This window comes from Molossus molossus, unplaced genomic scaffold, assembly GCF_014108415.1.
Source record: "Molossus molossus isolate mMolMol1 unplaced genomic scaffold, mMolMol1.p scaffold_m16_p_1, whole genome shotgun sequence".
In the NCBI taxonomy this organism is placed as follows: Eukaryota; Metazoa; Chordata; class Mammalia; order Chiroptera; family Molossidae; genus Molossus; species Molossus molossus.
Genome location: NW_023425344.1, coordinates 163,138,087 through 163,147,018, shown reverse-complemented (window position 1 = coordinate 163,147,018; position 8,932 = coordinate 163,138,087).

The window sequence follows — 8,932 nt, the reverse complement described above, 5'->3', positions numbered from 1 at the left end:
TCGTGTGTGAGCTAATTCAAGGCTACACAACCACATTTAGATCCATCTACTGTGGTATCTTTGAATGGCTCCTGTGTCATGTGTTTGATTTTGACCCTTCATAGTCTCAGAACGTGCCTTTTGTTGGAACTTACATGAGAGTTCGGAAATTGCTCTATGTATTAGGTGCATTCACTTCTGAATCTCTTCCTTAATATGTCTGTATTATGGTTATTTGCAAACTGGCCCTATTTGCTATTTGTCAGGTCTGAACTGCGTGAGAGCAGGAACCGTATTTTATTCTTATTTGCTTTTTCTGTCCTCTCAGGTGCAGTGACTTTGTTCTTCCCTGAAGTGAACTTTAACATTCATTTCTTCATTTACCTATTTATTTTTTCCTTCCTTTCTTCTGTTCTCTCTCCCTTCCTTCCTTCTTTCCTTTGTTTCTTTTTTTCTTCTTTCCCTACACATTTATGAAGCACTTACTGCAAGCCAGGAATTAGTGATTGGTGATGCGGTATTCAAAGGCATTCATGACGGCCCTGAGCTCTTCATCGAATCTGTAAACCACCAAACGGTAGGTGTTCATACACCTTTCTGTTGTTGTTGCTGCAAATAAGCATATTGAGATCCAGAGAAGAAAACCACCCAGTTTAGTGAAACCCCTGGGATGTAGGCCCAGGACTGTGGCCTCGGTTTGTTCTTTTCCCCTGTTGCTCATTGGGGTTCTCTGTGGGTGGTGTTAGGTTGAAGGTACTGTGTGGTTAGTTATATGTGTCGACTTGTAGCATCTTGTTGGCTCAACACCAGTCCTTGTGAAGGCACTTTGAAGCTGTGGCTCACATCTGCAGTTAGCTGACTGCAAGTAATGATGTGGGTAGCCTCCTCCATCATTGAAGGCCTTAAGAGCAGAAGCTGAGAAGAAATTTTGCCTCAAGACTTCAGCATCTACTCCTGCCTGAGTTTCCAGCTTGCCTAACTCTCTTATAATTTTGGACTTGCCAGCTTCCACAATCGGGTGAGCCATTTATATATAAAGTGAATATCTATAAACACACACACACACACACACACACACACACACACAAATTGGATTTTCTTTCTCTGGAAACAAAGATTGATTGGTTGGTTGACACCGGTTCTAGTAATTGAATAGATAAAAGTTTATTACACAAAAAAGTGATTCTTGAATTATCTTAAATTCCCATATTAAAACAGTGAGAATTTAAATTTAAAATTGCTATGGCAATTTTTGGGGGCTAGGGTGGATTGGCACTGGTGGTCTTACCCTGATGCCCAGCGGGGAGTGGGTGTGGGGAGGGACGGGAAGGGATGATCCACTGGATTGTTTTCCTAAGTGACTGCAATAGAGGGCTGCGACCTAATGATACTCATGTGGAAATTGTCCAGGGCAGGATTGATTAAACTGCTAAAGATATTTTATTTTCAAGAAACTCCAGCAACAACAGCAAGACCAAACCGTCGTTTTCTTCCCTCCTGTTTGAAGTTGGCCTCTGTCCATTCGTAGTTGGGCACGTTCACAGTTTTTCTTTTGAGTTTTATAAGGTAGAGCCAGTTAGATATTTTCCTGAAACGTGGTCTTTTCAAATAAGAAGACACTATAAAGGAAAAAAAAAGCAGTGCTTTTAGGAATTTGGATTGCAATAGAAAAATAAATTCATCATCGTCAACCCATAGAAGTTAGTATTTTGTTTGCTGTAAATCAGAGATAACACTCTAATAAAGCCCCAAGTCTCAAATACAGATTGTTAGTCAATAGAAGTGGACGAAGTCTAGGAATAAAGTTTTAAATGAATGTGAACGCTTGGTTTTCCTTGGTGCTGCCTCCACCTTAGGACGGTGTCAAGACCAAATGGCCCGGAAATGGGGCAGGGGCTGTGCTGTCCCCACGGTCACTTAGCACGCTGCTTTGCCGGGTACCGCACCGCTGCCCCTCAAGGAAATGCACAGGGCAGGTTCCGGGGAGCCTCTGGCCACATTCGGGTCACGGGTTCAGTACATAATTTTGTTTACATGTGTTTCTGTTCGAGGACACCTTATTTAATGTTCTAATGGCCAGTACTACTCGGAGTGAAGCTTATCTTTCTGTAATGCCCACACGGCCTTCTTACACTCAGGACACTAGACATCACCCCGGTACTATGCTTGGGGCCATTTTAAATAGCAAAATTGCCACCAAGAAGCAAAATATGCAAAAAATGTGGTGCTAGGTGGAATGAGAAAAATACACTTGTGTACAGTCTGAGAGCTGAACCGAGAAGGCGGAGCACCAGTTAGAGATGTGGGTGGTAGGTGACTCAAAGGTTTTGCCGTTCTGTGAATGACCTTGAAATGTCTGTGAATGAACCCAAAATGTCTGTGAATGATTCCCCAAAGCACCATGAATGTTGATTTGGGGGCGATAATAACATTTTAGCCAGTAGGTAAATTTGCAAATACAGATTCTGCAAATAATGCGGATCTACTTGCAAATAAATTGGTAGTTTCTGGAAGATGCAATTATTTGTCGTTAAGTAGCCTCCTGCAAAGATACTCCCTTCATAAGAGAGCACAGTGCTGCCAAAGAAAACTGTTGGGCTTCTAAACATTTTATGTTCATTTCCAATATCCTTTAATAAATATTTTTAATCCTTGCTACTACAGTCTTTTTAAAAGTAAATAAATGCTGTAAATGAACAAAACTCCAAATATGGCAATAAGTTTTCCTCAGGAAACCTGGAACAATTTTATGTGTCTGTTTTGAACCACTGGCATCATTAATAAAATCAACACAAATAAACAACAACAAAAAAATCAAAATTCAAGCAAAGTATTTGTCATCTTTTTCAAAATATTGGTAGAGGAGCAATCACCAAAATGTACAAAGTCAATTCATTAACATGTCACGTCCTTAACCACTGTTAAAACAGTGACTTGTTTAATTGAGGTTTTCACCTTTTAACGATTTGTGTCATGTTGAAATTTGCCAAGAAATTAGCAAGTCTACAACTTTCATTCTTGCAAACTGTTTATGTACTTTTTTAGGTTGATGTCAGTCCTTTAATTCTTTATTTGTCAAGCGCTTATGTGCAAATTTCTGTGCTTAAAAATCCTGAATTAGCAAATCGGGGCTCTTCTTGGCTTAAACAGCTGCTGCATCCTGGAGGTACCCCACTCAAGAAAGAGGGGTGAAGGAATTCTGCTCATTTATAGCTGCTGAGGCAAAATTAGAACTCAAGGGCAGAGGAAGTAATCAGTTCAACCACAGTGAGATTATTACCAAAAGAAGAGGAAAAAGACAAGAAAAAGGATCATGATATGGAAGATGATTTGAATATCGTGTTGTCCATGTTTCAACAACCAGACCATTGCACACTTAAAAAAAAAAGAGAGAGCTCGTTATTCCTCTATATTGAAAAGACAGTGCAAGCCACTTTTCTCTCTCATTTCATGAATTAAAATGGGAGAAAATAGATTTATATTTCAGCAAGTAGAATTTAGTTCATAATAGTGAAAGGGGACACTACCAGAGGACTTTGGTTATGAATATTTATAACCTGAAATAAATATAAAAAGTAAATTAGAGAAATTAGCATTGACAATAATCATATTCATATAGTGACACTCTGACTTGGAGAGAATCATATTAGGTAGTCAGAAAACTTAAATCTCTTGCTGCTTGAAATTATGTATATGTGGATCCCTAATGTTCCGGGCTTGAATTTAAAAGACTCACTCACTCATCAAGATTTTTAGACACATTATATTTGCTTTTGCAAATTAGAAGCTCCAACCACAGATGCAAGTGTACATTGCCATGTGTGGAATTAATGCTTCAGACAGCTTATGAATATGGATATGTATTTTGGCGGTACTTCTGCTCCATGAGTCTGAAAGGCAGTGGGAAGTGGGCGGATCTGCGTGGAACTGCATATCGCCATCAGAAAAGTGCAATTTCAAAGAAAAAAAATTACAGGGGCAAAATTTCATTTCAGACATGTCGTCCAAGATATAAAACTTTTCACAAGAGGAAAGCTGGTAATTGTTAAAATTTCTGTTGCCATTTTCATAACCTGAGGACAATCCTTTGCATCTAAGTGTGGATTCCTCTTCATGATGGTTTCCGGAATGCCTTGAGTATGACTGTGTGGTGAAATTTGGATGATATTTAGTGAAGTTATCACTGTACCTGATTGAATGTCTCTGTTACTGGCATGTACTGGTTGGGATCAGCCTACATTTTACTGTGAGATTTTGTTTCTCTGTGTCACCTGAATTTCAGTATAAGCTAGTGATTACCTCAAGACTGTGTTTTCCTTTGGCAAAGAAATGCTAAGTAAACAATAGCGCAGTTGTCTTTTTGGTTCCCCGCCTGGATCATGATACATGGGCGTGATGAGGAGGGAGAGCAGGCAGACTGTGGTGAACGACCCCCTTCCCAAGGTGTGTGTCTCTCCAGTGGTGGATGTGCCTTGAGAGTCCTTGGCTAGAGGGACACAGGTTCTGTACCAATGACTCTGGCTCCCACCATGGGTCATTTGAATTAATTACCTACTGAGGTCAGTGCAAAGTGGCATCTTTCATAAACATTTCAGGAGTTCTGAGAAACCTTGTTTCTACTTAGTGACAAATTGGTGTATGGATGTGGCTAGAGTAGGATTTGATCATCGTTACCTATTTTATCAATTTGATACTGATACATTGTGATACTGATAACAATTCTGATACTGCAGACATACATTTAAACCGTTGCTCCCAGAACTCATTTTAAGCATCAAATTGAACTGGTCATAGTGACTCATCTCTACAGCTCTATTTTATTGAACTAAACTTGCAACATTTGATCAATGATCACCATTAAAGAGATTTTAGTTGATCATTTGCATACTATTTGTTTACAAGGCATGCTAATACCCTCCCTAAAAGACCACCTGAGGCAGCTTTGCTTTTCTCCCGGTAGTGTCCTCAGTGGATTTCCTTCCCATTACCCCAGGATCACCCGTGAGAGGGAGAAGAGCACTTGACTGTTGCTTTTGATAAGCAGTTAGAATTTCTATAAATTTTAACCACTTCGAAAAAGACTGGCCTAATTGAGGGTCTAAAGTTTTCTAGACCAAAAACATTTTCCTAACGTTATCCATGGTCATCATTTCTGAACGCCCTTCCTCATTAGAGCCTTACCTTAGATTAAGGGAATGTGTTGTTGTCTGGGAACTTTCTTAAGAATTCATTGTTACACATTTTCAGTGGTCTTAAAAACAAACAAAAAGCCCGATCTTGCCTCTTCCCTTCTCTTGTCTACTAGCCATTCTCGGCAAATGAGACCCAATAAGTCTCTACTTGTCTCTACTTCTCCTTTCATTATCTCTTAAACATACTTTAATTAGACTTTCCTCTCCACCACTCCACCAGGAATCTGGTGAGGTTCAGCAGTGACTTCAAGTTTCTGTACCTTGGTTAGTACTTGATCACCGAACCTGACCTGTCCCAGAGCAGGGAGACAGTGCATTTCCCCAGAAGTCTGACTCGCTTGTCCCTCCCTCCTCTTTGCCCAGACCTCTCCGCGGTGGAGTACCCAAGCAACCAGTACTCATTCCTTCTCTTCTTTATTTGCACTTACTGCAGGCTGCATTCAGTCTCCTGACATTAAGTATCATTTATAGGCTGTTAACTGCCAAATTAATGTAATTAAATCAGAACTCTCTCTCCCAAACATTCAATTTCTCTATCTTAGAAGTTATAGGAATTTCTGGTTTCTACATCCAAAAATTTTAGCAGATCAGTCTTGCATCTTCCACCCAAAAGAAAAAGCCGTCTATGAGATGATAAATAAAGAGCATAGTTTTAAAACTTTGATAGTGTTATAATTGAACATTCATTCTGATTTCCATATTCAAGAATAGGGGACTTTAACTTCAGATAGACAAACTAGAATCACTCAGTTCATGCATTCTTGTTGATTGCTATTTCATATTTAAGGTTATTTACCTAACAAACTAATTCTTGCCTACATAGTATGCCATATAATTCTATTGGGAGATATCATTTAGCCAGAGAAATCTCTTGCTTGTTTAGAAGAGTGTTACAAATATACATGGCACTTTTATTTATATATCAATTGATGAAGGAAGAGTATAGCATTTATAATTAAGGAAGAAGCAAATATATATTATGACCAGCTAACACATTTAAAATGATCTTATTAAATTATGTTTGTTTTACTTGCTTTCCTTGGTAAACATTGTCCTTTTTGCTTATCTACCAAAAAGTTAACTGCTTTAACCAAGTTGAAAAGTTTAATTTTATAACTAAAATATGCAGTCCCCAGCATACTTCTTGTATTTTCAGGCTTAGAAATGTCTGAAGTTACAATGTTGCACATCCTAGAACATTTTGTGTTCTGTTAAGTATCTTAAATGATTATTTAAAATGATTATTTCAACACCTTGAGTTTGGGGAATATTTCAAATTAGTGTATTTGTCATTATTCCTAGTTGGTCAGTTTTGCTGTATTTTCCCACTAGAAAATAACTCTAACTTGAAAGTAATTTCAGACTGCTTTATTTCAACCTTAGAGATACCAAAATGTTTACTTATTCTCTAAGTATTAATACTACTCATATTGAAGAAAAGACAAAGTTAAATTGAAGATTTTAGAAATGTCCATTAGAATTTATTACCTGAAAATTATGTGAGAATATAATTAGAACTTGAGTTATTTAATGCACAGTGTTGTGAAACTGAGGTAAGAATACAGAGAGAGGTAGGTAAACGTTTCCTATATCTCAAGTGACTGAAAAAACAGGAAGCCACAAAAATAGATTTAAAATAATTAAATATATGTACATAAAATATGTAAAAGTAGAAAGACATATAAGAATAGACAAAAGCAAAATAGTTTAGGAGATGATATTATCTGACTTTAAATATGGAATCTTAATTTAATAATATTAACTGTTGATACCGTTGGTGACTCGAATTTGATATTGATGTCATACAGAAAAACGAATGAACATTGAGAGTGCTGCTCAAAGGACATACGTTCGGAGAGGGAAATAATTGTTCATATAAATGAAAACACAAAATCAAACTCGAAAAGAAAATTGTTCATTTTAGTAATATTACAAAATTGTAAATTAAAACAATTATGTGTTGTGTACTATTCCTATCAAATTCTTAAATAACTAAACATTATAAATCTATTGTATGTGAGTCTATAGGGACACGTGTGAACTTAAATGTTGCTGCTGTTAAAATGTTCAGTGTACTGGAAGAGTTACAACTGTGATCATACCTTCGACTCTACCATTTACCTTTTATTTATTTATTTATTTTGTTCAGATAGAGTGGGAGGGAGACAGAGGGAGGGAGAGAAGGAGAGAGAGGGAGGGAGGGAGGGGGGAGGGAGAGAGAGAGAGAGAGAGAGAGAGAGAGAGAGAGAGAGACATCGATGTGAAAGGGACACATCGAGTGGTTGCCACTCGCGCGACCAACCAGGGCCGGGGACAAACTGCAACCGAGGTACATGCCCTTAGCAGGAACCGAACCTGGGTCTCTCTGGACCGCAGGCCGACGCTCTAACCGCTGAGCCAAACCGGCCAGGGCACTACCATTTACCTTTTAATTCTGAGACTTTTCCACAAGAAAATAACTCCAAAATAAAATACAGTGGCAGAGAGACTGCCAGAGAGAGAAAGAGGTCATACATTTTTTTTTTTTTTTTTTTGTGGTACGTGCCTCTGGCGGGAACCGAACCTGGGGACTCTCTGGTCCGCAGGCTGACACTCCAACTGCTGAGCCAAACTGGCCAGGGCAAGAGGTCATACATTTTTATATTGATTATAAATATATAGTAAAAATTATTTAACAACTTTAAAATAAGTCAGTGTACAGTATTCTCTCTATGCAATGAGTATAAATATCTAAGAGTCTATATGTAGAAGAGGAATGAAAGGTATAGGCCAGAAACACCTACCCTAATAATTTATAGTTTTTATTTAATATAAAGGGTACTTCACTAATATAAATTTCTAGTTATAATTTGCATATTCATATTTAAAAGGAACACAATAATTTGATATACTAAAGTGTACTGTACTGTATACCATAATATATAGTATAAATCATGGTCCTTCTTTGTATGAATAAATTTAAAACTTGAAAATAGTCTAAAATAGTTTTTTTTTAATCCTCACCTGAGGACACTTTTGCATTTATCTTCAGATAGAACAGGAGGAAGAGAGGGAGGGAGAGAGAGAGAGAAACATCGATGTGAGAGAAACACACCGACTAGTTGCCACCCACACAACCCCAACCGTGGCTGGGGACAAACTGCAACCAAGGTACGTGCCCCTAGGGAACTGAACCTGGGTCTCTCTCGTCCACTGGCCAACACTCTAACCACTGAGCCAAACCGGCCAGGGCTAAAATAACTTTTTTTTAAAATTTAATTTTGTTACAGATGTTTCTCCTTTTTCCCCATTGACCTCAACACATGAGTAAGGATAAAATAACTTTTTGAAATTCTGAGCCTCTCTTAAAATCAGCACGTTAACCTTAAATTAGCAAATTAGATTTAAACCTACAATATCTGTTAATATATGCATTTTATGGCAACAAAACAAACTTAAACACCATACACTGCAGAAATTTGCAAACTGCTAATGAGCTTGAGCTATGTTGGCCACAATCAGGATGTGATGGAAGGAGCAATTGATGTTAGCCAATTCAGAGCACAGCCCATGATTGCTTTGCATAGAGCAGGGTTGGTCTCTCTCTCTCTCTCTCTCTCTCTCTCTCTCTCTCTCTCCCTCCCCCACCTCCCCTTCTATATTACACACCCAATGCAAGGGCAAAGAAGTGGTTATATGAGCAACAGAAGCCAAGGGGAGAGGCTTCAGAGTGAGGTCTGCCTAGCCAGTCCAGTGCCTTGATTTTGAACTTCCCAGCCTCC